A 26,234-nucleotide genomic window follows, 5' to 3' on the forward strand; every position below is an offset into this window, starting at 1 on the left:
AAAAAGTTGAAACAATCAAAAGGCCTCGGGTGCAAATATCTTGCCTATTGAGATGATGAAAGAGATATCAAAGTTTTAGCATGCCTAATGTGGAGTCAATCAGTGTTGTTCAGGTGCTGACCTTGACTATGTAGAAAGGTAAGAGTGCTATAAATGTAGTACATCTTTAACTGTAGGTCCCACCGAGATTTGAACTCGGATCACTGGATTCAGTTGTGGTAATTTGAGGCCCGCAAGCCAATCTCATCCACCAGTTAGATGCTTGGAGAGATGCTGTGAATAGAATTCAAAATGTGTTTGCAAAGGAAAACACCCGATGCAGTTAATCTCTCCAATGACCAAGTAACTGCATAGGTAAGCTGTCAGAAGTTGGATTTGAACCCAGCGCCTTAGACCGCTCGGCCATCCTGACTACTAAAACATATAAATAAGCCCAAAAAATTCGATCAAAAGCTAGTAAAGATATCGGCAAATGTGAGTTTTAAAAAGTTGAAGCCAAATGTGAGATTTAAAAAGTTGAAACAATCAAAAGGCCTCGGGTGCAAATATCTTGCCTGTAGAGATGATGAAAGAGATATCAAAGTTTTAGCAAGCCTAATGTGGAGTCAATCAGTGTTGTTCAGGTGCTGACCTTGACTATGTAGAAAGGTAAGAGTGCTATAAATGTGGTACATCTTTAACTGTAGGTCCCACCGAGATTTGAACTCGGATCACTGGATTCAGTTGTGGTAATCTGAGGCCCGCAAGCCAATCTCATCCACCAGTTAGATGCTTGGAGAGATGCTGTGAATAGAATTCAAAATGTGTTTGCAAAGGAAAACACCCGATGCAGTTAATCTCTCCAGTGACCAAGTAACTGCATAGGTAAGCTGTCAGATGCTTGGAGAGATGCTGTGAATAGAATTCAAAATGTGTTTGCAAAGGAAAACACGCGATGCAGTTAATCTCTCCAGTGACCAAGTAACTGCATAGGTAAGCTGTCAGATGCTTGGAGAGATGCTGTGAATAGAATTCAAAATGTGTTTGCAAAGGAAAACACGCGATGCAGTTAATCTCTCCAGTGACCAAGTAACTGCATAGGTAAGCTGTCAGAAGTGGGATTTGAACCCACGCCTCCAATGGAGACTGCGACCTGAACGCAGCGCCTTAGACCGCTCGGCCATCCTGACTACTAAAACATATAAATAAGCCCAAAAAATTCGATCAAAAGCTAGTAAAGATATCGGCAAATGTGAGTTTTAAAAAGTTGAAGCCAAATGTGAGATTTAAAAAGTTGAAACAATCAAAAGGCCTCGGGTGCAAATATCTTGCCTATTGAGATGATGAAAGAGATATCAAAGTTTTAGCAAGCCTAATGTGGAGTCAATCAGTGTTGTTCAGGTGCTGACCTTGACTATGTAGAAAGGTAAGAGTGCTATAAATGTGGTACATCTTTAACTGTAGGTCCCACCGAGATTTGAACTCGGATCACTGGATTCAGAGTCCAGAGTGCTAGCCATTACACCATGGAACCCTGTTCAGTTGAGGTAATCTGAGGCCCGCAAGCCCATCTCATCCACAAGTTAGATGCTTGGAGAGATGCTGTGAATAGAATTCAAAATGTGTTTGCAAAGGAAAACACCCGATGCAGTTAATCTCTCCAGTGACCAAGTAACTGCATAGGTAAGCTGTCAGAAGTTGGATTTGAACCCAGCGCCTTAGACCGCTCGGCCATCCTGACTACTAAAACATATAAATAAGCCCAAAAAAATCGATCAAAAGCTAGTAAAGATATCGGCAAATGTGAGTTTTAAAAAGTTGAAGCCAAATGTGAGATTTAAAAAGTTGAAACAATCAAAAGGCCTCGGGTGCAAATATCTTGCCTATTGAGATGATGAAAGAGATATCAAAGTTTTAGCAAGCCTAATGTGGAGTCAATCAGTGTTGTTCAGGTGCTGACCTTGACTATGTAGAAAGGTAAGAGTGCTATAAATGTGGTACATCTTTAACTGTAGGTCCCACCGAGATTTGAACTCGGATCACTGGATTCAGAGTCCAGAGTGCTAGCCATTACACCATGGAACCCTGTTCAGTTGAGGTAATCTGAGGCCCGCAAGCCCATCTCATCCACAAGTTAGATGCTTGGAGAGATGCTGTGAATAGAATTCAAAATGTGTTTGCAAAGGAAAACACCCGATGCAGTTAATCTCTCCAGTGACCAAGTAACTGCATAGGTAAGCTGTCAGAAGTTGGATTTGAACCCAGCGCCTTAGACCGCTCGGCCATCCTGACTACTAAAACATATAAATAAGCCCAAAAAATTTGATCAAAAGCTAGTAAAGATATCGGCAAATGTGAGTTTTAAAAAGTTGAAGCCAAATGTGAGATTTAAAAAGTTGAAACAATCAAAAGGCCTCGGGTGCAAATATCTTGCCTGTAGAGATGATGAAAGAGATATCAAAGTTTTAGCAAGCCTAATGTGGAGTCAATCAGTGTTGTTCAGGTGCTGACCTTGACTATGTAGAAAGGTAAGAGTGCTATAAATGTGGTACATCTTTAACTGTAGGTCCCACCGAGATTTGAACTCGGATCACTGGATTCAGAGTCCAGAGTGCTAGCCATTACACCATGGAACCCTGTTCAGTTGAGGTAATCTGAGGCCCGCAAGCCCATCTCATCCACAAGTTAGATGCTTGGAGAGATGCTGTGAATAGAATTCAAAATGTGTTTGCAAAGGAAAACACCCGATGCAGTTAATCTCTCCAGTGACCAAGTAACTGCATAGGTAAGCTGTCAGAAGTTGGATTTGAACCCAGCGCCTTAGACCGCTCGGCCATCCTGACTACTATAACATATAAATAAGCCCAAAAAATTCGATCAAAAGCTAGTAAAGATATCGGCAAATGTGAGTTTTAAAAAGTTGAAGCCAAATGTGAGATTTAAAAAGTTGAAACAATCAAAAGGCCTCGGGTGCAAATATCTTGCCTATTGAGATGATGAAAGAGATATCAAAGTTTTAGCAAGCCTAATGTGGAGTCAATCAGTGTTGTTCAGGTGCTGACCTTGACTATGTAGAAAGGTAAGACTGCTATAAATGTGGTACATCTTTAACTGTAGGTCCCACCGAGATTTGAACTCGGATCACTGGATTCAGAGTCCAGAGTGCTAGCCATTACACCATGGAACCCTGTTCAGTTGAGGTAATCTGAGGCCCGCAAGCCCATCTCATCCACAAGTTAGATGCTTGGAGAGATGCTGTGAATAGAATTCAAAATGTGTTTGCAAAGGAAAACACCCGATGCAGTTAATCTCTCCAATGACCAAGTAACTGCATAGGTAAGCTGTCAGAAGTTGGATTTGAACCCAGCGCCTTAGACCGCTCGGCCATCCTGACTACTAAAACATATAAATAAGCCCAAAAAATTCGATCAAAAGCTAGTAAAGATATCGGCAAATGTGAGTTTTAAAAAGTTGAAGCCAAATGTGAGATTTAAAAAGTTGAAACAATCAAAAGGCCTCGGGTGCAAATATCTTGCCTGTAGAGATGATGAAAGAGATATCAAAGTTTTAGCAAGCCTAATGTGGAGTCAATCAGTGTTGTTCAGGTGCTGACCTTGAATATGTAGAAAGGTAAGAGTGCTATAAATGTAGTACATCTTTAACTGTAGGTCCCACCGAGATTTGAACTCGGATCACTGGATTCAGTTGTGGTAATCTGAGGCCCGCAAGCCAATCTCATCCACCAGTTAGATGCTTGGAGAGATGCTGTGAATAGAATTCAAAATGTGTTTGCAAAGGAAAACACCCGATGCAGTTAATCTCTCCAGTGACCAAGTAACTGCATAGGTAAGCTGTCAGATGCTTGGAGAGATGCTGTGAATAGAATTCAAAATGTGTTTGCAAAGGAAAACACGCGATGCAGTTAATCTCTCCAGTGACCAAGTAACTGCATAGGTAAGCTGTCAGATGCTTGGAGAGATGCTGTGAATAGAATTCAAAATGTGTTTGCAAAGGAAAACACGCGATGCAGTTAATCTCTCCAGTGACCAAGTAACTGCATAGGTAAGCTGTCAGAAGTGGGATTTGAACCCACGCCTCCAATGGAGACTGCGACCTGAACGCAGCGCCTTAGACCGCTCGGCCATCCTGACTACTAAAACATATAAATAAGCCCAAAGAAATTCGATCAAAAGCTAGTAAAGATATCGGCAAATGTGAGTTTTAAAAAGTTGAAGCCAAATGTGAGATTTAAAAAGTTGAAACAATCAAAAGGCCTCGGGTGCAAATATCTTGCCTATTGAGATGATGAAAGAGATATCAAAGTTTTAGCAAGCCTAATGTGGAGTCAATCAGTGTTGTTCAGGTGCTGACCTTGACTATGTAGAAAGGTAAGAGTGCTATAAATGTGGTACATCTTTAACTGTAGGTCCCACCGAGATTTGAACTCGGATCACTGGATTCAGAGTCCAGAGTGCTAGCCATTACACCATGGAACCCTGTTCAGTTGAGGTAATCTGAGGCCCGCAAGCCCATCTCATCCACAAGTTAGATGCTTGGAGAGATGCTGTGAATAGAATTCAAAATGTGTTTGCAAAGGAAAACACCCGATGCAGTTAATCTCTCCAGTGACCAAGTAACTGCATAGGTAAGCTGTCAGAAGTTGGATTTGAACCCAGCGCCTTAGACCGCTCGGCCATCCTGACTACTAAAACATATAAATAAGCCCAAAAAAATCGATCAAAAGCTAGTAAAGATATCGGCAAATGTGAGTTTTAAAAAGTTGAAGCCAAATGTGAGATTTAAAAAGTTGAAACAATCAAAAGGCCTCGGGTGCAAATATCTTGCCTATTGAGATGATGAAAGAGATATCAAAGTTTTAGCAAGCCTAATGTGGAGTCAATCAGTGTTGTTCAGGTGCTGACCTTGACTATGTAGAAAGGTAAGAGTGCTATAAATGTGGTACATCTTTAACTGTAGGTCCCACCGAGATTTGAACTCGGATCACTGGATTCAGAGTCCAGAGTGCTAGCCATTACACCATGGAACCCTGTTCAGTTGAGGTAATCTGAGGCCCGCAAGCCCATCTCATCCACAAGTTAGATGCTTGGAGAGATGCTGTGAATAGAATTCAAAATGTGTTTGCAAAGGAAAACACCCGATGCAGTTAATCTCTCCAGTGACCAAGTAACTGCATAGGTAAGCTGTCAGAAGTTGGATTTGAACCCAGCGCCTTAGACCGCTCGGCCATCCTGACTACTAAAACATATAAATAAGCCCAAAAAATTCGATCAAAAGCTAGTAAAGATATCGGCAAATGTGAGTTTTAAAAAGTTGAAGCCAAATGTGAGATTTAAAAAGTTGAAACAATCAAAAGGCCTCGGGTGCAAATATCTTGCCTGTAGAGTTGATGAAAGAGATATCAAAGTTTTAGCAAGCCTAATGTGGAGTCAATCAGTGTTGTTCAGGTGCTGATCTTGACTATGTAGAAAGGTAAGAGTGCTATAAATGTGGTACATCTTTAACTGTAGGTCCCACCGAGATTTGAACTCGGATCACTGGATTCAGGTGTGGTAATCTGAGGCCCGCAAGCCAATCTCATCCACCAGTTAGATGCTTGGAGAGATGCTGTGAATAGAATTCAAAATGTGTTTGCAAAGGAAAACACCCGATGCAGTTAATCTCTCCAGTGACCAAGTAACTGAATAGGTAAGCTGTCAGAAGTTGGATTTGAACCCACACCTCCAATGGAGACTGCGACCTGAAGGCAGCACCTTAGACCGCTCGGCCATCCTGACTAATCAAACATATAAATAAGCCCAAAAAATTCGATCAAAAGCTAGCAAAGATATCGGCAAATGTGAGATTTAAAAAGTTGAAACGATCAAAATGCCTCAGGTGTAAATATCTTGCCTATTGAGATGATGAAAGACATATCAAAGTTTTAGCAAGGCTGATGTGGAGTCAATCAGTGTTGTTCAGGTGCTGACCTTGACTATGTAGAAAGGTAAGAGTGCTATAAATGTGGTACATCTTTAACTGTAGGTCCCACCGAGATTTGAACTCGGATCACTGGATTCAGAGTCCAGAGTGCTAGCCATTACACCATGGAACCCTGTTCAGTTGAGGTAATCTGAGGCCCGCAAGCCCATCTCATCCACAAGTTAGATGCTTGGAGAGATGCTGTGAATAGAATTCAAAATGTGTTTGCAAAGGAAAACACCCGATGCAGTTAATCTCTCCAATGACCAAGTAACTGCATAGGTAAGCTGTCAGAAGTTGGATTTGAACCCAGCGCCTTAGACCGCTCGGCCATCCTGACTACTAAAACATATAAATAAGCCCAAAAAATTCGATCAAAAGCTAGTAAAGATATCGGCAAATGTGAGTTTTAAAAAGTTGAAGCCAAATGTGAGATTTAAAAAGTTGAAACAATCAAAAGGCCTCGGGTGCAAATATCTTGCCTATTGAGATGATGAAAGAGATATCAAAGTTTTAGCAAGCCTAATGTGGAGTCAATCAGTGTTGTTCAGGTGCTGACCTTGACTATGTAGAAAGGTAAGAGTGCTATAAATGTAGTACATCTTTAACTGTAGGTCCCACCGAGATTTGAACTCGGATCACTGGATTCAGTTGTGGTAATCTGAGGCCCGCAAGCCAATCTCATCCACCAGTTAGATGCTTGGAGAGATGCTGTGAATAGAATTCAAAATGTGTTTGCAAAGGAAAACACCCGATGCAGTTAATCTCTCCAATGACCAAGTAACTGCATAGGTAAGCTGTCAGAAGTTGGATTTGAACCCAGCGCCTTAGACCGCTCGGCCATCCTGACTACTAAAACATATAAATAAGCCCAAAAAATTCGATCAAAAGCTAGTAAAGATATCGGCAAATGTGAGTTTTAAAAAGTTGAAGCCAAATGTGAGATTTAAAAAGTTGAAACAATCAAAAGGCCTCGGGTGCAAATATCTTGCCTGTAGAGATGATGAAAGAGATATCAAAGTTTTAGCAAGCCTAATGTGGAGTCAATCAGTGTTGTTCAGGTGCTGACCTTGACTATGTAGAAAGGTAAGAGTGCTATAAATGTGGTACATCTTTAACTGTAGGTCCCACCGAGATTTGAACTCGGATCACTGGATTCAGTTGTGGTAATCTGAGGCCCGCAAGCCAATCTCATCCACCAGTTAGATGCTTGGAGAGATGCTGTGAATAGAATTCAAAATGTGTTTGCAAAGGAAAACACCCGATGCAGTTAATCTCTCCAGTGACCAAGTAACTGCATAGGTAAGCTGTCAGATGCTTGGAGAGATGCTGTGAATAGAATTCAAAATGTGTTTGCAAAGGAAAACACGCGATGCAGTTAATCTCTCCAGTGACCAAGTAACTGCATAGGTAAGCTGTCAGAAGTGGGATTTGAACCCACGCCTCCAATGGAGACTGCGACCTGAACGCAGCGCCTTAGACCGCTCGGCCATCCTGACTACTAAAACATATAAATAAGCCCAAAGAAATTCGATCAAAAGCTAGTAAAGATATCGGCAAATGTGAGTTTTAAAAAGTTGAAGCCAAATGTGAGATTTAAAAAGTTGAAACAATCAAAAGGCCTCGGGTGCAAATATCTTGCCTATTGAGATGATGAAAGAGATATCAAAGTTTTAGCAAGCCTAATGTGGAGTCAATCAGTGTTGTTCAGGTGCTGACCTTGACTATGTAGAAAGGTAAGAGTGCTATAAATGTGGTACATCTTTAACTGTAGGTCCCACCGAGATTTGAACTCGGATCACTGGATTCAGAGTCCAGAGTGCTAGCCATTACACCATGGAACCCTGTTCAGTTGAGGTAATCTGAGGCCCGCAAGCCCATCTCATCCACAAGTTAGATGCTTGGAGAGATGCTGTGAATAGAATTCAAAATGTGTTTGCAAAGGAAAACACCCGATGCAGTTAATCTCTCCAGTGACCAAGTAACTGCATAGGTAAGCTGTCAGAAGTTGGATTTGAACCCAGCGCCTTAGACCGCTCGGCCATCCTGACTACTAAAACATATAAATAAGCCCAAAAAAATCGATCAAAAGCTAGTAAAGATATCGGCAAATGTGAGTTTTAAAAAGTTGAAGCCAAATGTGAGATTTAAAAAGTTGAAACAATCAAAAGGCCTCGGGTGCAAATATCTTGCCTATTGAGATGATGAAAGAGATATCAAAGTTTTAGCAAGCCTAATGTGGAGTCAATCAGTGTTGTTCAGGTGCTGACCTTGCCTATGTAGAAAGGTAAGAGTGCTATAAATGTGGTACATCTTTAACTGTAGGTCCCACCGAGATTTGAACTCGGATCACTGGATTCAGAGTCCAGAGTGCTAGCCATTACACCATGGAACCCTGTTCAGTTGAGGTAATCTGAGGCCCGCAAGCCCATCTCATCCACAAGTTAGATGCTTGGAGAGATGCTGTGAATAGAATTCGTAGAAGATGCAGTTAATCTCTCCAATGACCAAGTAACTGCATAGGTAAGCTGTCAGAAGTTGGATTTGAACCCAGCGCCTTAGACCGCTCGGCCATCCTGACTACTAAAACATATAAATAAGCCCAAAAAATTCGATCAAAAGCTAGTAAAGATATCGGCAAATGTGAGTTTTAAAAAGTTGAAGCCAAATGTGAGATTTAAAAAGTTGAAACAATCAAAAGGCCTCGGGTGCAAATATCTTGCCTGTAGAGATGATGAAAGAGATATCAAAGTTTTACCAAGCCTAATGTGGAGTCAATCAGTGTTGTTCAGGTGCTGACCTTGACTATGTAGAAAGGTAAGAGTGCTATAAATGTGGTACATCTTTAACTGTAGGTCCCACCGAGATTTGAACTCGGATCACTGGATTCAGTTGTGGTAATCTGAGGCCCGCAAGCCAATCTCATCCACCAGTTAGATGCTTGGAGAGATGCTGTGAATAGAATTCAAAATGTGTTTGCAAAGGAAAACACCCGATGCAGTTAATCTCTCCAGTGACCAAGTAACTGCATAGGTAAGCTGTCAGATGCTTGGAGAGATGCTGTGAATAGAATTCAAAATGTGTTTGCAAAGGAAAACACGCGATGCAGTTAATCTCTCCAGTGACCAAGTAACTGCATAGGTAAGCTGTCAGAAGTGGGATTTGAACCCACACCTCCAATGGAGACTGCGACCTGAACGCAGCGCCTTAGACCGCTCGGCCATCCTGACTACTAAAACATATAAATAAGCCCAAAGAAATTCGATCAAAAGCTAGTAAAGATATCGGCAAATGTGAGTTTTAAAAAGTTGAAGCCAAATGTGAGATTTAAAAAGTTGAAACAATCAAAAGGCCTCGGGTGCAAATATCTTGCCTATTGAGATGATGAAAGAGATATCAAAGTTTTAGCAAGCCTAATGTGGAGTCAATCAGTGTTGTTCAGGTGCTGACCTTGACTATGTAGAAAGGTAAGAGTGCTATAAATGTGGTACATCTTTAACTGTAGGTCCCACCGAGATTTGAACTCGGATCACTGGATTCAGAGTCCAGAGTGCTAGCCATTACACCATGGAACCCTGTTCAGTTGAGGTAATCTGAGGCCCGCAAGCCCATCTCATCCACAAGTTAGATGCTTGGAGAGATGCTGTGAATAGAATTCAAAATGTGTTTGCAAAGGAAAACACCCGATGCAGTTAATCTCTCCAGTGACCAAGTAACTGCATAGGTAAGCTGTCAGAAGTTGGATTTGAACCCAGCGCCTTAGACCGCTCGGCCATCCTGACTACTAAAACATATAAATAAGCCCAAAAAAATCGATCAAAAGCTAGTAAAGATATCGGCAAATGTGAGTTTTAAAAAGTTGAAGCCAAATGTGAGATTTAAAAAGTTGAAACAATCAAAAGGCCTCGGGTGCAAATATCTTGCCTATTGAGATGATGAAAGAGATATCAAAGTTTTAGCAAGCCTAATGTGGAGTCAATCAGTGTTGTTCAGGTGCTGACCTTGCCTATGTAGAAAGGTAAGAGTGCTATAAATGTGGTACATCTTTAACTGTAGGTCCCACCGAGATTTGAACTCGGATCACTGGATTCAGAGTCCAGAGTGCTAGCCATTACACCATGGAACCCTGTTCAGTTGAGGTAATCTGAGGCCCGCAAGCCCATCTCATCCACAAGTTAGATGCTTGGAGAGATGCTGTGAATAGAATTCAAAATGTGTTTGCAAAGGAAAACACCTGATGCAGTTAATCTCTCCAGTGACCAAGTAACTGCATAGGTAAGCTGTCAGAAGTTGGATTTGAACCCAGCGCCTTAGACCGCTCGGCCATCCTGACTACTATAACATATAAATAAGCCCAAAAAATTCGATCAAAAGCTAGTAAAGATATCGGCAAATGTGAGTTTTAAAAAGTTGAAGCCAAATGTGAGATTTAAAAAGTTGAAACAATCAAAAGGCCTCGGGTGCAAATATCTTGCCTATTGAGATGATGAAAGAGATATCAAAGTTTTAGCAAGCCTAATGTGGAGTCAATCAGTGTTGTTCAGGTGCTGACCTTGACTATGTAGAAAGGTAAGACTGCTATAAATGTGGTACATCTTTAACTGTAGGTCCCACCGAGATTTGAACTCGGATCACTGGATTCAGAGTCCAGAGTGCTAGCCATTACACCATGGAACCCTGTTCAGTTGAGGTAATCTGAGGCCCGCAAGCCCATCTCATCCACAAGTTAGATGCTTGGAGAGATGCTGTGAATAGAATTCAAAATGTGTTTGCAAAGGAAAACACCCGATGCAGTTAATCTCTCCAATGACCAAGTAACTGCATAGGTAAGCTGTCAGAAGTTGGATTTGAACCCAGCGCCTTAGACCGCTCGGCCATCCTGACTACTAAAACATATAAATAAGCCCAAAAAATTCGATCAAAAGCTAGTAAAGATATCGGCAAATGTGAGTTTTAAAAAGTTGAAGCCAAATGTGAGATTTAAAAAGTTGAAACAATCAAAAGGCCTCGGGTGCAAATATCTTGCCTGTAGAGATGATGAAAGAGATATCAAAGTTTTAGCAAGCCTAATGTGGAGTCAATCAGTGTTGTTCAGGTGCTGACCTTGAATATGTAGAAAGGTAAGAGTGCTATAAATGTAGTACATCTTTAACTGTAGGTCCCACCGAGATTTGAACTCGGATCACTGGATTCAGTTGTGGTAATCTGAGGCCCGCAAGCCAATCTCATCCACCAGTTAGATGCTTGGAGAGATGCTGTGAATAGAATTCAAAATGTGTTTGCAAAGGAAAACACCCGATGCAGTTAATCTCTCCAGTGACCAAGTAACTGCATAGGTAAGCTGTCAGATGCTTGGAGAGATGCTGTGAATAGAATTCAAAATGTGTTTGCAAAGGAAAACACGCGATGCAGTTAATCTCTCCAGTGACCAAGTAACTGCATAGGTAAGCTGTCAGATGCTTGGAGAGATGCTGTGAATAGAATTCAAAATGTGTTTGCAAAGGAAAACACGCGATGCAGTTAATCTCTCCAGTGACCAAGTAACTGCATAGGTAAGCTGTCAGAAGTGGGATTTGAACCCACGCCTCCAATGGAGACTGCGACCTGAACGCAGCGCCTTAGACCGCTCGGCCATCCTGACTACTAAAACATATAAATAAGCCCAAAGAAATTCGATCAAAAGCTAGTAAAGATATCGGCAAATGTGAGTTTTAAAAAGTTGAAGCCAAATGTGAGATTTAAAAAGTTGAAACAATCAAAAGGCCTCGGGTGCAAATATCTTGCCTATTGAGATGATGAAAGAGATATCAAAGTTTTAGCAAGCCTAATGTGGAGTCAATCAGTGTTGTTCAGGTGCTGACCTTGACTATGTAGAAAGGTAAGAGTGCTATAAATGTGGTACATCTTTAACTGTAGGTCCCACCGAGATTTGAACTCGGATCACTGGATTCAGAGTCCAGAGTGCTAGCCATTACACCATGGAACCCTGTTCAGTTGAGGTAATCTGAGGCCCGCAAGCCCATCTCATCCACAAGTTAGATGCTTGGAGAGATGCTGTGAATAGAATTCAAAATGTGTTTGCAAAGGAAAACACCCGATGCAGTTAATCTCTCCAGTGACCAAGTAACTGCATAGGTAAGCTGTCAGAAGTTGGATTTGAACCCAGCGCCTTAGACCGCTCGGCCATCCTGACTACTAAAACATATAAATAAGCCCAAAAAAATCGATCAAAAGCTAGTAAAGATATCGGCAAATGTGAGTTTTAAAAAGTTGAAGCCAAATGTGAGATTTAAAAAGTTGAAACAATCAAAAGGCCTCGGGTGCAAATATCTTGCCTATTGAGATGATGAAAGAGATATCAAAGTTTTAGCAAGCCTAATGTGGAGTCAATCAGTGTTGTTCAGGTGCTGACCTTGACTATGTAGAAAGGTAAGAGTGCTATAAATGTGGTACATCTTTAACTGTAGGTCCCACCGAGATTTGAACTCGGATCACTGGATTCAGTTGTGGTAATCTGAGGCCCGCAAGCCAATCTCATCCACCAGTTAGATGCTTGGAGAGATGCTGTGAATAGAATTCAAAATGTGTTTGCAAAGGAAAACACCCGATGCAGTTAATCTCTCCAGTGACCAAGTAACTGCATAGGTAAGCTGTCAGAAGTTGGATTTGAACCCCCACCTCCAATGGAGACTGCGACCTGAAGGCAGCACCTTAGACCGCTCGGCCATCCTGACTACTCAAACATATAAATAAGCCCAAAAAATTCGATCAAAAGCTAGCAAAGATATCGGCAAATGTGAGATTTAAAAAGTTGAAACCAAATGTGAGATTTAAAAAGTTGAAACAATCAAAAGGCCTCGGGTGCAAATATCTTGCCTGTAGAGATGATGAAAGAGATATCAAAGTTTTAGCAAGCCTAATGTGGAGTCAATCAGTGTTGTTCAGGTGCTGACCTTGACTATGTAGAAAGGTAAGAGTGCTATAAATGTGGTACATCTTTAACTGTAGGTCCCACCGAGATTTGAACTCGGATCACTGGATTCAGTTGTGGTAATCTGAGGCCCGCAAGCCAATCTCATCCACCAGTTAGATGCTTGGAGAGATGCTGTGAATAGAATTCAAAATGTGTTTGCTAAGGAAAAAACCCGATGCAGTTAATCTCTCCAGTGACCAAGTAACTGCATAGGTAAGCTGTCAGAAGTGGGATTTGAACCCACGCCTCCAATGGAGACTGCGACCTGAACGCAGCGCCTTAGACTGCTCGGCCATCCTGACTACTCAAACATATAAATAAGCCCAAAAAATTTGATCAAAAGCTAGCAAAGATATCGGCAAATGTGAGATTTAAAAAGTTGAAACGATCAAAATGCCTCAGGTGCAAATATCTTGCCTATTGAGATGATGAAAGACATATCAAAGTTTTAGCAAGGCTGATGTGGAGTCAATCAGTGTTGTTCAGGTGCTGACCTTGACTATGTAGAAAGGTAAGAGTGCTATAAATGTGGTACATCTTTAACTGTAGGTCCCACCGAGATTTGAACTCGGATCACTGGATTCAGAGTCCAGAGTGCTAGCCATTACACCATGGAACCCTGTTCAGTTGAGGTAATCTTAGGCCCGCAACCCCATCTCATCCACCAGTTAGATGCTTGGAGAGATGCTGTGAATAGAATTCAAAATGTGTTTGCAAAGGAAAACACGCGATGCAGTTAATCTCTCCAGTGACCAAGTAACTGCATAGGTAAGCTGTCAGAAGTGGGATTTGAACCCACGCCTCCAATGGAGACTGCGACCTGAACGCAGCGCCTTAGACCGCTCGGCCATCCTGACTACTAAAACATCTAAATAAGCCCAAAGAAATTCGATCAAAAGCTAGTAAAGATATCGGCAAATGTGAGTTTTAAAAAGTTGAAGCCAAATGTGAGATTTAAAAAGTTGAAACAATCAAAAGGCCTCGGGTGCAAATATCTTGCCTATTGAGATGATGAAAGAGATATCAAAGTTTTAGCAAGCCTAATGTGGAGTCAATCAGTGTTGTTCAGGTGCTGACCTTGACTATGTAGAAAGGTAAGAGTGCTATAAATGTGGTACATCTTTAACTGTAGGTCCCACCGAGATTTGAACTCGGATCACTGGATTCAGAGTCCAGAGTGCTAGCCATTACACCATGGAACCCTGTTCAGTTGAGGTAATCTGAGGCCCGCAAGCCCATCTCATCCACAAGTTAGATGCTTGGAGAGATGCTGTGAATAGAATTCAAAATGTGTTTGCAAAGGAAAACACCCGATGCAGTTAATCTCTCCAGTGACCAAGTAACTGCATAGGTAAGCTGTCAGAAGTTGGATTTGAACCCAGCGCCTTAGACCGCTCGGCCATCCTGACTACTAAAACATATAAATAAGCCCAAAAAAATCGATCAAAAGCTAGTAAAGATATCGGCAAATGTGAGTTTTAAAAAGTTGAAGCCAAATGTGAGATTTAAAAAGTTGAAACAATCAAAAGGCCTCGGGTGCAAATATCTTGCCTATTGAGATGATGAAAGAGATATCAAAGTTTTAGCAAGCCTAATGTGGAGTCAATCAGTGTTGTTCAGGTGCTGACCTTGCCTATGTAGAAAGGTAAGAGTGCTATAAATGTGGTACATCTTTAACTGTAGGTCCCACCGAGATTTGAACTCGGATCACTGGATTCAGAGTCCAGAGTGCTAGCCATTACACCATGGAACCCTGTTCAGTTGAGGTAATCTGAGGCCCGCAAGCCCATCTCATCCACAAGTTAGATGCTTGGAGAGATGCTGTGAATAGAATTCAAAATGTGTTTGCAAAGGAAAACACCTGATGCAGTTAATCTCTCCAGTGACCAAGTAACTGCATAGGTAAGCTGTCAGAAGTTGGATTTGAACCCAGCGCCTTAGACCGCTCGGCCATCCTGACTACTAAAACATATAAATAAGCCCAAAAAATTCGATCAAAAGCTAGTAAAGATATCGGCAAATGTGAGTTTTAAAAAGTTGAAGCCAAATGTGAGATTTAAAAAGTTGAAACAATCAAAAGGCCTCGGGTGCAAATATCTTGCCTATTGAGATGATGAAAGAGATATCAAAGTTTTAGCAAGCCTAATGTGGAGTCAATCAGTGTTGTTCAGGTGCTGACCTTGACTATGTAGAAAGGTAAGACTGCTATAAATGTGGTACATCTTTAACTGTAGGTCCCACCGAGATTTGAACTCGGATCACTGGATTCAGAGTCCAGAGTGCTAGCCATTACACCATGGAACCCTGTTCAGTTGAGGTAATCTGAGGCCCGCAAGCCCATCTCATCCACAAGTTAGATGCTTGGAGAGATGCTGTGAATAGAATTCAAAATGTGTTTGCAAAGGAAAACACCCGATGCAGTTAATCTCTCCAATGACCAAGTAACTGCATAGGTAAGCTGTCAGAAGTTGGATTTGAACCCAGCGCCTTAGACCGCTCGGCCATCCTGACTACTAAAACATATAAATAAGCCCAAAAAATTCGATCAAAAGCTAGTAAAGATATCGGCAAATGTGAGTTTTAAAAAGTTGAAGCCAAATGTGAGATTTAAAAAGTTGAAACAATCAAAAGGCCTCGGGTGCAAATATCTTGCCTGTAGAGATGATGAAAGAGATATCAAAGTTTTAGCAAGCCTAATGTGGAGTCAATCAGTGTTGTTCAGGTGCTGACCTTGAATATGTAGAAAGGTAAGAGTGCTATAAATGTAGTACATCTTTAACTGTAGGTCCCACCGAGATTTGAACTCGGATCACTGGATTCAGTTGTGGTAATCTGAGGCCCGCAAGCCAATCTCATCCACCAGTTAGATGCTTGGAGAGATGCTGTGAATAGAATTCAAAATGTGTTTGCAAAGGAAAACACCCGATGCAGTTAATCTCTCCAATGACCAAGTAACTGCATAGGTAAGCTGTCAGAAGTTGGATTTGAACCCAGCGCCTTAGACCGCTCGGCCATCCTGACTACTAAAACATATAAATAAGCCCAAAAAATTCGATCAAAAGCTAGTAAAGATATCGGCAAATGTGAGTTTTAAAAAGTTGAAGCCAAATGTGAGATTTAAAAAGTTGAAACAATCAAAAGGCCTCGGGTGCAAATATCTTGCCTGTAGAGATGATGAAAGAGATATCAAAGTTTTAGCAAGCCTAATGTGGAGTCAATCAGTGTTGTTCAGGTGCTGACCTTGACTATGTAGAAAGGTAAGAGTGCTATAAATGTGGTACATCTTTAACTGTAGGTCCCACCGAGATTTGAACTCGGATCACTGGATTCAGTTGTGGTAATCTGAGGCCCGCAAGCCAATCTCATCCACCAGTTAGATGCTTGGAGAGATGCTGTGAATAGAATTCAAAATGTGTTTGCAAAGGAAAACACCCGATGCAGTTAATCTCTCCAGTGACCAAGTAACTGCATAGGTAAGCTGTCAGAAGTTGGATTTGAACCCCCACCTCCAATGGAGACTGCGACCTGAAGGCAGCACCTTAGACCGCTCGGCCATCCTGACTACTCAAACATATAAATAAGCCCAAAAAATTCGATCAAAAGCTAGCAAAGATATCGGCAAATGTGAGATTTAAAAAGTTGAAACGATCAAAATGCCTCAGGTGCAAATATCTTGCCTATTGAGATGATGAAAGACAAATCAAAGTTTTAGCAAGGCTGATGTGGAGTCAATCAGTGTTGTTCAGGTGCTGACCTTGACTATGTAGAAAGGTAAGAGTGCTATAAATGTGGTACATCTTTAACTGTAGGTCCCACCGAGATTTGAACTCGGATCACTGGATTCAGAGTCCAGAGTGCTAGCCATTACACCATGGAACCCTGTTCAGTTGAGGTAATCTTAGGCCCGCAAGCCCATCTCATCCACCAGTTAGATGCTTGGAGAGATGCTGTGAATAGAATTCAAAATGTGTTTGCAAAGGAAAACACCCGATGCAGTTAATCTCTCCAGTGACCAAGTAACTGCATAGGTAAGCTGTCAGAAGTTGGATTTGAACCCAGCGCCTTAGACCGCTCGGCCATCCTGACTACTAAAACATATAAATAAGCCCAAAAAATTTGATCAAAAGCTAGTAAAGATATCGGCAAATGTGAGTTTTAAAAAGTTGAAGCCAAATGTGAGATTTAAAAAGTTGAAACAATCAAAAGGCCTCGGGTGCAAATATCTTGCCTGTAGAGATGATGAAAGAGATATCAAAGTTTTAGCAAGCCTAATGTGGAGTCAATCAGTGTTGTTCAGGTGCTGACCTTGACTATGTAGAAAGGTAAGAGTGCTATAAATGTAGTACATCTTTAACTGTAGGTCCCACCGAGATTTGAACTCGGATCACTGGATTCAGTTGTGGTAATCTGAGGCCCGCAAGCCAATCTCATCCACCAGTTAGATGCTTGGAGAGATGCTGTGAATAGAATTCAAAATGTGTTTGCAAAGGAAAACACCCGATGCAGTTAATCTCTCCAGTGACCAAGTAACTGCATAGGTAAGCTGTCAGAAGTTGGATTTGAACCCAGCGCCTTAGACCGCTCGGCCATCCTGACTACTAAAACCTATAAATAAGCCCAAAAAATTCGATCAAAAGCTAGTAAAGATATCGGCAAATGTGAGTTTTAAAAAGTTGAAGCCAAATGTGAGATTTAAAAAGTTGAAACAATCAAAAGGCCTCGGGTGCAAATATCTTGCCTATTGAGATGATGAAAGAGATATCAAAGTTTTAGCAAGCCTAATGTGGAGTCAATCAGTGTTGTTCAGGTGCTGACCTTGACTATGTAGAAAGGTAAGAGTGCTATAAATGTAGTACATCTTTAACTGTAGGTCCCACCGAGATTTGAACTCAGATCACTGGATTCAGTTGTGGTAATCTGAGGCCCGCAAGCCAATCTCATCCACCAGTTAGATGCTTGGAGAGATGCTGTGAATAGAATTCAAAATGTGTTTGCAAAGGAAAACACCCGATGCAGTTAATCTCTCCAATGACCAAGTAACTGCATAGGTAAGCTGTCAGAAGTTGGATTTGAACCCAGCGCCTTAGACCGCTCGGCCATCCTGACTACTAAAACATATAAATAAGCCCAAAAAATTCGATCAAAAGCTAGTAAAGATATCGGCAAATGTGAGTTTTAAAAAGTTGAAGCCAAATGTGAGATTTAAAAAGTTGAAACAATCAAAAGGCCTCGGGTGCAAATATCTTGCCTGTAGAGATGATGAAAGAGATATCAAAGTTTTAGCAAGCCTAATGTGGAGTCAATCAGTGTTGTTCAGGTGCTGACCTTGACTATGTAGAAAGGTAAGAGTGCTATAAATGTGGTACATCTTTAACTGTAGGTCCCACCGAGATTTGAACTCGGATCACTGGATTCAGTTGTGGTAATCTGAGGCCCGCAAGCCAATCTCATCCACCAGTTAGATGCTTGGAGAGATGCTGTGAATAGAATTCAAAATGTGTTTGCAAAGGAAAACACCCGATGCAGTTAATCTCTCCAGTGACCAAGTAACTGCATAGGTAAGCTGTCAGATGCTTGGAGAGATGCTGTGAATAGAATTCAAAATGTGTTTGCAAAGGAAAACACGCGATGCAGTTAATCTCTCCAGTGACCAAGTAACTGCATAGGTAAGCTGTCAGATGCTTGGAGAGATGCTGTGAATAGAATTCAAAATGTGTTTGCAAAGGAAAACACGCGATGCAGTTAATCTCTCCAGTGACCAAGTAACTGCATAGGTAAGCTGTCAGAAGTGGGATTTGAACCCACGCCTCCAATGGAGACTGCGACCTGAACGCAGCGCCTTAGACCGCTCGGCCATCCTGACTACTAAAACATATAAATAAGCCCAAAAAATTCGATCAAAAGCTAGTAAAGATATCGGCAAATGTGAGTTTTAAAAAGTTGAAGCCAAATGTGAGATTTAAAAAGTTGAAACAATCAAAAGGCCTCGGGTGCAAATATCTTGCCTATTGAGATGATGAAAGAGATATCAAAGTTTTAGCAAGCCTAATGTGGAGTCAATCAGTGTTGTTCAGGTGCTGACCTTGACTATGTAGAAAGGTAAGAGTGCTATAAATGTGGTACATCTTTAACTGTAGGTCCCACCGAGATTTGAACTCGGATCACTGGATTCAGAGTCCAGAGTGCTAGCCATTACACCATGGAACCCTGTTCAGTTGAGGTAATCTGAGGCCCGCAAGCCCATCTCATCCACAAGTTAGATGCTTGGAGAGATGCTGTGAATAGAATTCAAAATGTGTTTGCAAAGGAAAACACCCGATGCAGTTAATCTCTCCAGTGACCAAGTAACTGCATAGGTAAGCTGTCAGAAGTTGGATTTGAACCCAGCGCCTTAGACCGCTCGGCCATCCTGACTACTAAAACATATAAATAAGCCCAAAAAAATCGATCAAAAGCTAGTAAAGATATCGGCAAATGTGAGTTTTAAAAAGTTGAAGCCAAATGTGAGATTTAAAAAGTTGAAACAATCAAAAGGCCTCGGGTGCAAATATCTTGCCTATTGAGATGATGAAAGAGATATCAAAGTTTTAGCAAGCCTAATGTGGAGTCAATCAGTGTTGTTCAGGTGCTGACCTTGACTATGTAGAAAGGTAAGAGTGCTATAAATGTGGTACATCTTTAACTGTAGGTCCCACCGAGATTTGAACTCGGATCACTGGATTCAGAGTCCAGAGTGCTAGCCATTACACCATGGAACCCTGTTCAGTTGAGGTAATCTGAGGCCCGCAAGCCCATCTCATCCACAAGTTAGATGCTTGGAGAGATGCTGTGAATAGAATTCAAAATGTGTTTGCAAAGGAAAACACCTGATGCAGTTAATCTCTCCAGTGACCAAGTAACTGCATAGGTAAGCTGTCAGAAGTTGGATTTGAACCCAGCGCCTTAGACCGCTCGGCCATCCTGACTACTAAAACATATAAATAAGCCCAAAAAATTCGATCAAAAGCTAGTAAAGATATCGGCAAATGTGAGTTTTAAAAAGTTGAAGCCAAATGTGAGATTTAAAAAGTTGAAACGATCAAAATGCCTCAGGTGCAAATATCTTGCCTATTGAGATGATGAAAGACATATCAAAGTTTTAGCAAGGCTGATGTGGAGTCAATCAGTGTTGTTCAGGTGCTGACCTTGACTATGTAGAAAGGTAAGAGTGCTATAAATGTGGTACATCTTTAACTGTAGGTCCCACCGAGATTTGAACTCGGATCACTGGATTCAGAGTCCAGAGTGCTAGCCATTACACCATGGAACCCTGTTCAGTTGAGGTAATCTTAGGCCCGCAACCCCATCTCATCCACCAGTTAGATGCTTGGAGAGATGCTGTGAATAGAATTCAAAATGTGTTTGCAAAGGAAAACACGCGATGCAGTTAATCTCTCCAGTGACCAAGTAAGTGCATAGGTAAGCTGTCAGAAGTGGGATTTGAACCCACGCCTCCAATGGAGACTGCGACCTGAACGCAGCGCCTTAGACCGCTCGGCCATCCTGACTACTAAAACATATAAATAAGCCCAAAAAATTCGATCAAAAGCTAGTAAAGATATCGGCAAATGTGAGTTTTAAAAAGTTGAAGCCAAATGTGAGATTTAAAAAGTTGAAACAATCAAAAGGCCTCGGGTGCAAATATCTTGCCTATTGAGATGATGAAAGAGATATCAAAGTTTTAGCAAGCCTAATGTGGAGTCAATCAGTGTTGTTCAGGTGCTGACCTTGACTATGTAGAAAGGTAAGAGTGCTATAAATGTGGTACATCTTTAACTGTAGGTCCCACCGAGATTTGAACTCAGATCACTGGATTCAGAGTCCAGAGTGCTAGCCATTACACCATGGAACCCTGTTCAGTTGAGGTAATCTGAGGCCCGCAAGCCCATCTCATCCACAAGTTAGATGCTTGGAGAGATGCTGTGAATAGAATTCAAAATGTGTTTGCAAAGGAAAACACCCGATGCAGTTAATCTCTCCAGTGACCAAGTAACTGCATAGGTAAGCTGTCAGAAGTTGGATTTGAACCCAGCGCCTTAGACCGCTCGGCCATCCTGACTACTAAAACATATAAATAAGCCCAAAAAATTTGATCAAAAGCTAGTAAAGATATCGGCAAATGTGAGTTTTAAAAAGTTGAAGCCAAATGTGAGATTTAAAAAGTTGAAACAATCAAAAGGCCTCGGGTGCAAATATCTTGCCTGTAGAGATGATGAAAGAGATATCAAAGTTTTAGCAAGCCTAATGTGGAGTCAATCAGTGTTGTTCAGGTGCTGACCTTGACTATGTAGAAAGGTAAGAGTGCTATAAATGTGGTACATCTTTAACTGTAGGTCCCACCGAGATTTGAACTCGGATCACTGGATTCAGGTGTGGTAATCTGAGGCCCGCAAGCCAATCTCATCCACCAGTTAGATGCTTGGAGAGATGCTGTGAATAGAATTCAAAATGTGTTTGCAAAGGAAAACACCCGATGCAGTTAATCTCTCCAGTGACCAAGTAACTGAATAGGTAAGCTGTCAGAAGTTGGATTTGAACCCACACCTCCAATGGAGACTGCGACCTGAAGGCAGCACCTTAGACCGCTCGGCCATCCTGACTAATCAAACATATAAATAAGCCCAAAAAATTCGATCAAAAGCTAGCAAAGATATCGGCAAATGTGAGATTTAAAAAGTTGAAACGATCAAAATGCCTCAGGTGTAAATATCTTGCCTATTGAGATGATGAAAGACATATCAAAGTTTTAGCAAGGCTGATGTGGAGTCAATCAGTGTTGTTCAGGTGCTGACCTTGACTATGTAGAAAGGTAAGAGTGCTATAAATGTGGTACATCTTTAACTGTAGGTCCCACCGAGATTTGAACTCGGATCACTGGATTCAGAGTCCAGAGTGCTAGCCATTACACCATGGAACCCTGTTCAGTTGAGGTAATCTGAGGCCTGCAAGCCCATCTCATCCACAAGTTAGATGCTTGGAGAGATGCTGTGAATAGAATTCAAAATGTGTTTGCAAAGGAAAACACCCGATGCAGTTAATCTCTCCAGTGACCAAGTAACTGCATAGGTAAGCTGTCAGAAGTTGGATTTGAACCCAGCGCCTTAGACCGCTCGGCCATCCTGACTACTAAAACATATAAATAAGCCCAAAAAATTCGATCAAAAGCTAGTAAAGATATCGGCAAATGTGAGTTTTAAAAAGTTGAAGCCAAATGTGAGATTTAAAAAGTTGAAACAATCAAAAGGCCTCGGGTGCAAATATCTTGCCTATTGAGATGATGAAAGAGATATCAAAGTTTTAGCAAGCCTAATGTGGAGTCAATCAGTGTTGTTCAGGTGCTGACCTTGACTATGTAGAAAGGTAAGAGTGCTATAAATGTAGTACATCTTTAACTGTAGGTCCCACCGAGATTTGAACTCGGATCACTGGATTCAGTTGTGGTAATCTGAGGCCCGCAAGCCAATCTCATCCACCAGTTAGATGCTTGGAGAGATGCTGTGAATAGAATTCAAAATGTGTTTGCAAAGGAAAACACCCGATGCAGTTAATCTCTCCAATGACCAAGTAACTGCATAGGTAAGCTGTCAGAAGTTGGATTTGAACCCAGCGCCTTAGACCGCTCGGCCATCCTGACTACTAAAACATATAAATAAGCCCAAAAAATTCGATCAAAAGCTAGTAAAGATATCGGCAAATGTGAGTTTTAAAAAGTTGAAGCCAAATGTGAGATTTAAAAAGTTGAAACAATCAAAAGGCCTCGGGTGCAAATATCTTGCCTGTAGAGATGATGAAAGAGATATCAAAGTTTTAGCAAGCCTAATGTGGAGTCAATCAGTGTTGTTCAGGTGCTGACCTTGACTATGTAGAAAGGTAAGAGTGCTATAAATGTGGTACATCTTTAACTGTAGGTCCCACCGAGATTTGAACTCGGATCACTGGATTCAGTTGTGGTAATCTGAGGCCCGCAAGCCAATCTCATCCACCAGTTAGATGCTTGGAGAGATGCTGTGAATAGAATTCAAAATGTGTTTGCAAAGGAAAACACCCGATGCAGTTAATCTCTCCAGTGACCAAGTAACTGCATAGGTAAGCTGTCAGATGCTTGGAGAGATGCTGTGAATAGAATTCAAAATGTGTTTGCAAAGGAAAACACGCGATGCAGTTAATCTCTCCAGTGACCAAGTAACTGCATAGGTAAGCTGTCAGAAGTGGGATTTGAACCCACGCCTCCAATGGAGACTGCGACCTGAACGCAGCGCCTTAGACCGCTCGGCCATCCTGACTACTAAAACATATAAATAAGCCCAAAAAATTCGATCAAAAGCTAGTAAAGATATCGGCAAATGTGAGTTTTAAAAAGTTGAAGCCAAATGTGAGATTTAAAAAGTTGAAACAATCAAAAGGCCTCGGGTGCAAATATCTTGCCTATTGAGATGATGAAAGAGATATCAAAGTTTTAGCAAGCCTAATGTGGAGTCAATCAGTGTTGTTCAGGTGCTGACCTTGACTATGTAGAAAGGTAAGAGTGCTATAAATGTGGTACATCTTTAACTGTAGGTCCCACCGAGATTTGAACTCGGATCACTGGATTCAGAGTCCAGAGTGCTAGCCATTACACCATGGAACCCTGTTCAGTTGAGGTAATCTGAGGCCCGCAAGCCCATCTCATCCACAAGTTACATGCTTGGAGAGATGCTGTGAATAGAATTCAAAATGTGTTTGCAAAGGAAAACACCCGATGCAGTTAATCTCTCCAGTGACCAAGTAACTGCATAGGTAAGCTGTCAGAAGTTGGATTTGAACCCAGCGCCTTAGACCGCTCGGCCATCCTGACTACTAAAACATATAAATAAGCCCAAAAAATTCGATCAAAAGCTAGTAAAGATATCGGCAAATGTGAGTTTTAAAAAGTTGAAGCCAAATGTGAGATTTAAAAAGTTGAAACAATCAAAAGGCCTCGGGTGCAAATATCTTGCCTATTGAGATGATGAAAGAGATATCAAAGTTTTAGCAAGCCTAATGTGGAGTCAATCAGTGTTGTTCAGGTGCTGACCTTGACTATGTAGAAAGGTAAGAGTGCTATAAATGTGGTACATCTTTAACTGTAGGTCCCACCGAGATTTGAACTCGGATCACTGGATTCAGAGTCCAGAGTGCTAGCCATTACACCATGGAACCCTGTTCAGTTGAGGTAATCTGAGGCCCGCAAGCCCATCTCATCCACAAGTTAGATGCTTGGAGAGATGCTGTGAATAGAATTCAAAATGTGTTTGCAAAGGAAAACACCCGATGCAGTTAATCTCTCCAGTGACCAAGTAACTGCATAGGTAAGCTGTCAGAAGTTGGATTTGAACCCAGCGCCTTAGACCGCTCGGCCATCCTGACTACTAAAACATATAAATAAGCCCAAAAAAATCGATCAAAAGCTAGTAAAGATATCGGCAAATGTGAGTTTTAAAAAGTTGAAGCCAAATGTGAGATTTAAAAAGTTGAAACAATCAAAAGGCCTCGGGTGCAAATATCTTGCCTATTGAGATGATGAAAGAGATATCAAAGTTTTAGCAAGCCTAATGTGGAGTCAATCAGTGTTGTTCAGGTGCTGACCTTGACTATGTAGAAAGGTAAGAGTGCTATAAATGTGGTACATCTTTAACTGTAGGTCCCACCGAGATTTGAACTCGGATCACTGGATTCAGTTGTGGTAATCTGAGGCCCGCAAGCCAATCTCATCCACCAGTTAGATGCTTGGAGAGATGCTGTGAATAGAATTCAAAATGTGTTTGCAAAGGAAAACACCCGATGCAGTTAATCTCTCCAGTGACCAAGTAACTGCATAGGTAAGCTGTCAGAAGTTGGATTTGAACCCCCACCTCCAATGGAGACTGCGACCTGAAGGCAGCACCTTAGACCGCTCGGCCATCCTGACTACTCAAACATATAAATAAGCCCAAAAAATTCGATCAAAAGCTAGCAAAGATATCGGCAAATGTGAGATTTAAAAAGTTGAAACGATCAAAATGCCTCAGGTGCAAATATCTTGCCTATTGAGATGATGAAAGACATATCAAAGTTTTAGCAAGGCTGATGTGGAGTCAATCAGTGTTGTTCAGGTGCTGACCTTGACTATGTAGAAAGGTAAGAGTGCTATAAATGTGGTACATCTTTAACTGTAGGTCCCACCGAGATTTGAACTCGGATCACTGGATTCAGAGTCCAGAGTGCTAGCCATTACACCATGGAACCCTGTTCAGTTGAGGTAATCTGAGGCCCGCAAGCCCATCTCATCCACAAGTTAGATGCTTGGAGAGATGCTGTGAATAGAATTCAAAATGTGTTTGCAAAGGAAAACACCCGATGCAGTTAATCTCTCCAATGACCAAGTAACTGCATAGGTAAGCTGTCAGAAGTTGGATTTGAACCCAGCGCCTTAGACCGCTCGGCCATCCTGACTACTAAAACATATAAATAAGCCCAAAAAATTCGATCAAAAGCTAGTAAAGATATCGGCAAATGTGAGTTTTAAAAAGTTGAAGCCAAATGTGAGATTTAAAAAGTTGAAACAATCAAAAGGCCTCGGGTGCAAATATCTTGCCTGTAGAGATGATGAAAGAGATATCAAAGTTTTAGCAAGCCTAATGTGGAGTCAATCAGTGTTGTTCAGGTGCTGACCTTGAATATGTAGAAAGGTAAGAGTGCTATAAATGTAGTACATCTTTAACTGTAGGTCCCACCGAGATTTGAACTCGGATCACTGGATTCAGTTGTGGTAATCTGAGGCCCGCAAGCCAATCTCATCCACCAGTTAGATGCTTGGAGAGATGCTGTGAATAGAATTCAAAATGTGTTTGCAAAGGAAAACACCCGATGCAGTTAATCTCTCCAATGACCAAGTAACTGCATAGGTAAGCTGTCAGAAGTTGGATTTGAACCCAGCGCCTTAGACCGCTCGGCCATCCTGACTACTAAAACATATAAATAAGCCCAAAAAATTCGATCAAAAGCTAGTAAAGATATCGGCAAATGTGAGTTTTAAAAAGTTGAAGCCAAATGTGAGATTTAAAAAGTTGAAACAATCAAAAGGCCTCGGGTGCAAATATCTTGCCTGTAGAGATGATGAAAGAGATATCAAAGTTTTAGCAAGCCTAATGTGGAGTCAATCAGTGTTGTTCAGGTGCTGACCTTGACTATGTAGAAAGGTAAGAGTGCTATAAATGTGGTACATCTTTAACTGTAGGTCCCACCGAGATTTGAACTCGGATCACTG

At 41.5% G+C, this 26,234-nt stretch overlaps 36 non-coding genes across 36 annotated transcripts; all 36 read right to left on the minus strand.

Annotated features, from left to right (window-relative positions):
- Positions 1–1,086: 1,086 nt before the first annotated feature.
- Positions 1,087–1,169, minus strand: trnal-cag (transfer RNA leucine (anticodon CAG)). The gene has a single exon. It is a non-coding gene; the product is annotated as a tRNA-Leu (tRNA).
- A 272-nt stretch (positions 1,170–1,441) lies between these two features.
- Positions 1,442–1,513, minus strand: trnaq-cug (transfer RNA glutamine (anticodon CUG)). Its single transcript has one exon. It is a non-coding gene; the product is annotated as a tRNA-Gln (tRNA).
- A 479-nt stretch (positions 1,514–1,992) lies between these two features.
- On the minus strand, positions 1,993–2,064 carry trnaq-cug (transfer RNA glutamine (anticodon CUG)). Its single transcript has one exon. It is a non-coding gene; the product is annotated as a tRNA-Gln (tRNA).
- Positions 2,065–2,543: 479 nt separating this feature from the next.
- Positions 2,544–2,615, minus strand: trnaq-cug (transfer RNA glutamine (anticodon CUG)). Its single transcript has one exon. It is a non-coding gene; the product is annotated as a tRNA-Gln (tRNA).
- Positions 2,616–3,094: 479 nt separating this feature from the next.
- Positions 3,095–3,166, minus strand: trnaq-cug (transfer RNA glutamine (anticodon CUG)). The gene has a single exon. It is a non-coding gene; the product is annotated as a tRNA-Gln (tRNA).
- An 881-nt stretch (positions 3,167–4,047) lies between these two features.
- trnal-cag (transfer RNA leucine (anticodon CAG)) lies at positions 4,048–4,130 on the minus strand. The gene has a single exon. It is a non-coding gene; the product is annotated as a tRNA-Leu (tRNA).
- Positions 4,131–4,403: 273 nt separating this feature from the next.
- On the minus strand, positions 4,404–4,475 carry trnaq-cug (transfer RNA glutamine (anticodon CUG)). The gene has a single exon. It is a non-coding gene; the product is annotated as a tRNA-Gln (tRNA).
- Positions 4,476–4,954: 479 nt separating this feature from the next.
- On the minus strand, positions 4,955–5,026 carry trnaq-cug (transfer RNA glutamine (anticodon CUG)). The gene has a single exon. It is a non-coding gene; the product is annotated as a tRNA-Gln (tRNA).
- A 993-nt stretch (positions 5,027–6,019) lies between these two features.
- trnaq-cug (transfer RNA glutamine (anticodon CUG)) lies at positions 6,020–6,091 on the minus strand. Its single transcript has one exon. It is a non-coding gene; the product is annotated as a tRNA-Gln (tRNA).
- A 1,283-nt stretch (positions 6,092–7,374) lies between these two features.
- On the minus strand, positions 7,375–7,457 carry trnal-cag (transfer RNA leucine (anticodon CAG)). The gene has a single exon. It is a non-coding gene; the product is annotated as a tRNA-Leu (tRNA).
- A 273-nt stretch (positions 7,458–7,730) lies between these two features.
- trnaq-cug (transfer RNA glutamine (anticodon CUG)) lies at positions 7,731–7,802 on the minus strand. Its single transcript has one exon. It is a non-coding gene; the product is annotated as a tRNA-Gln (tRNA).
- Positions 7,803–8,281: 479 nt separating this feature from the next.
- trnaq-cug (transfer RNA glutamine (anticodon CUG)) lies at positions 8,282–8,353 on the minus strand. Its single transcript has one exon. It is a non-coding gene; the product is annotated as a tRNA-Gln (tRNA).
- A 752-nt stretch (positions 8,354–9,105) lies between these two features.
- On the minus strand, positions 9,106–9,188 carry trnal-cag (transfer RNA leucine (anticodon CAG)). The gene has a single exon. It is a non-coding gene; the product is annotated as a tRNA-Leu (tRNA).
- A 273-nt stretch (positions 9,189–9,461) lies between these two features.
- On the minus strand, positions 9,462–9,533 carry trnaq-cug (transfer RNA glutamine (anticodon CUG)). The gene has a single exon. It is a non-coding gene; the product is annotated as a tRNA-Gln (tRNA).
- A 479-nt stretch (positions 9,534–10,012) lies between these two features.
- Positions 10,013–10,084, minus strand: trnaq-cug (transfer RNA glutamine (anticodon CUG)). The gene has a single exon. It is a non-coding gene; the product is annotated as a tRNA-Gln (tRNA).
- A 479-nt stretch (positions 10,085–10,563) lies between these two features.
- Positions 10,564–10,635, minus strand: trnaq-cug (transfer RNA glutamine (anticodon CUG)). Its single transcript has one exon. It is a non-coding gene; the product is annotated as a tRNA-Gln (tRNA).
- An 881-nt stretch (positions 10,636–11,516) lies between these two features.
- Positions 11,517–11,599, minus strand: trnal-cag (transfer RNA leucine (anticodon CAG)). Its single transcript has one exon. It is a non-coding gene; the product is annotated as a tRNA-Leu (tRNA).
- A 273-nt stretch (positions 11,600–11,872) lies between these two features.
- On the minus strand, positions 11,873–11,944 carry trnaq-cug (transfer RNA glutamine (anticodon CUG)). The gene has a single exon. It is a non-coding gene; the product is annotated as a tRNA-Gln (tRNA).
- A 1,206-nt stretch (positions 11,945–13,150) lies between these two features.
- Positions 13,151–13,233, minus strand: trnal-cag (transfer RNA leucine (anticodon CAG)). Its single transcript has one exon. It is a non-coding gene; the product is annotated as a tRNA-Leu (tRNA).
- Positions 13,234–13,478: 245 nt separating this feature from the next.
- Positions 13,479–13,550, minus strand: trnaq-cug (transfer RNA glutamine (anticodon CUG)). The gene has a single exon. It is a non-coding gene; the product is annotated as a tRNA-Gln (tRNA).
- A 155-nt stretch (positions 13,551–13,705) lies between these two features.
- On the minus strand, positions 13,706–13,788 carry trnal-cag (transfer RNA leucine (anticodon CAG)). The gene has a single exon. It is a non-coding gene; the product is annotated as a tRNA-Leu (tRNA).
- Positions 13,789–14,061: 273 nt separating this feature from the next.
- Positions 14,062–14,133, minus strand: trnaq-cug (transfer RNA glutamine (anticodon CUG)). Its single transcript has one exon. It is a non-coding gene; the product is annotated as a tRNA-Gln (tRNA).
- Positions 14,134–14,612: 479 nt separating this feature from the next.
- Positions 14,613–14,684, minus strand: trnaq-cug (transfer RNA glutamine (anticodon CUG)). The gene has a single exon. It is a non-coding gene; the product is annotated as a tRNA-Gln (tRNA).
- A 479-nt stretch (positions 14,685–15,163) lies between these two features.
- trnaq-cug (transfer RNA glutamine (anticodon CUG)) lies at positions 15,164–15,235 on the minus strand. The gene has a single exon. It is a non-coding gene; the product is annotated as a tRNA-Gln (tRNA).
- Positions 15,236–16,738: 1,503 nt separating this feature from the next.
- On the minus strand, positions 16,739–16,810 carry trnaq-cug (transfer RNA glutamine (anticodon CUG)). The gene has a single exon. It is a non-coding gene; the product is annotated as a tRNA-Gln (tRNA).
- A 1,901-nt stretch (positions 16,811–18,711) lies between these two features.
- Positions 18,712–18,794, minus strand: trnal-cag (transfer RNA leucine (anticodon CAG)). Its single transcript has one exon. It is a non-coding gene; the product is annotated as a tRNA-Leu (tRNA).
- A 272-nt stretch (positions 18,795–19,066) lies between these two features.
- On the minus strand, positions 19,067–19,138 carry trnaq-cug (transfer RNA glutamine (anticodon CUG)). The gene has a single exon. It is a non-coding gene; the product is annotated as a tRNA-Gln (tRNA).
- A 479-nt stretch (positions 19,139–19,617) lies between these two features.
- trnaq-cug (transfer RNA glutamine (anticodon CUG)) lies at positions 19,618–19,689 on the minus strand. Its single transcript has one exon. It is a non-coding gene; the product is annotated as a tRNA-Gln (tRNA).
- A 479-nt stretch (positions 19,690–20,168) lies between these two features.
- trnaq-cug (transfer RNA glutamine (anticodon CUG)) lies at positions 20,169–20,240 on the minus strand. Its single transcript has one exon. It is a non-coding gene; the product is annotated as a tRNA-Gln (tRNA).
- Positions 20,241–20,395: 155 nt separating this feature from the next.
- On the minus strand, positions 20,396–20,478 carry trnal-cag (transfer RNA leucine (anticodon CAG)). The gene has a single exon. It is a non-coding gene; the product is annotated as a tRNA-Leu (tRNA).
- Positions 20,479–20,750: 272 nt separating this feature from the next.
- On the minus strand, positions 20,751–20,822 carry trnaq-cug (transfer RNA glutamine (anticodon CUG)). The gene has a single exon. It is a non-coding gene; the product is annotated as a tRNA-Gln (tRNA).
- Positions 20,823–21,815: 993 nt separating this feature from the next.
- On the minus strand, positions 21,816–21,887 carry trnaq-cug (transfer RNA glutamine (anticodon CUG)). The gene has a single exon. It is a non-coding gene; the product is annotated as a tRNA-Gln (tRNA).
- Positions 21,888–23,170: 1,283 nt separating this feature from the next.
- Positions 23,171–23,253, minus strand: trnal-cag (transfer RNA leucine (anticodon CAG)). The gene has a single exon. It is a non-coding gene; the product is annotated as a tRNA-Leu (tRNA).
- Positions 23,254–23,525: 272 nt separating this feature from the next.
- Positions 23,526–23,597, minus strand: trnaq-cug (transfer RNA glutamine (anticodon CUG)). Its single transcript has one exon. It is a non-coding gene; the product is annotated as a tRNA-Gln (tRNA).
- A 479-nt stretch (positions 23,598–24,076) lies between these two features.
- On the minus strand, positions 24,077–24,148 carry trnaq-cug (transfer RNA glutamine (anticodon CUG)). The gene has a single exon. It is a non-coding gene; the product is annotated as a tRNA-Gln (tRNA).
- A 993-nt stretch (positions 24,149–25,141) lies between these two features.
- Positions 25,142–25,213, minus strand: trnaq-cug (transfer RNA glutamine (anticodon CUG)). The gene has a single exon. It is a non-coding gene; the product is annotated as a tRNA-Gln (tRNA).
- Positions 25,214–26,234: the final 1,021 nt, after the last annotated feature.

This window comes from Pleuronectes platessa, chromosome 5 (genome assembly GCF_947347685.1).
Source record: "Pleuronectes platessa chromosome 5, fPlePla1.1, whole genome shotgun sequence".
Classification (NCBI taxonomy): Eukaryota; Metazoa; Chordata; class Actinopteri; order Pleuronectiformes; family Pleuronectidae; genus Pleuronectes; species Pleuronectes platessa.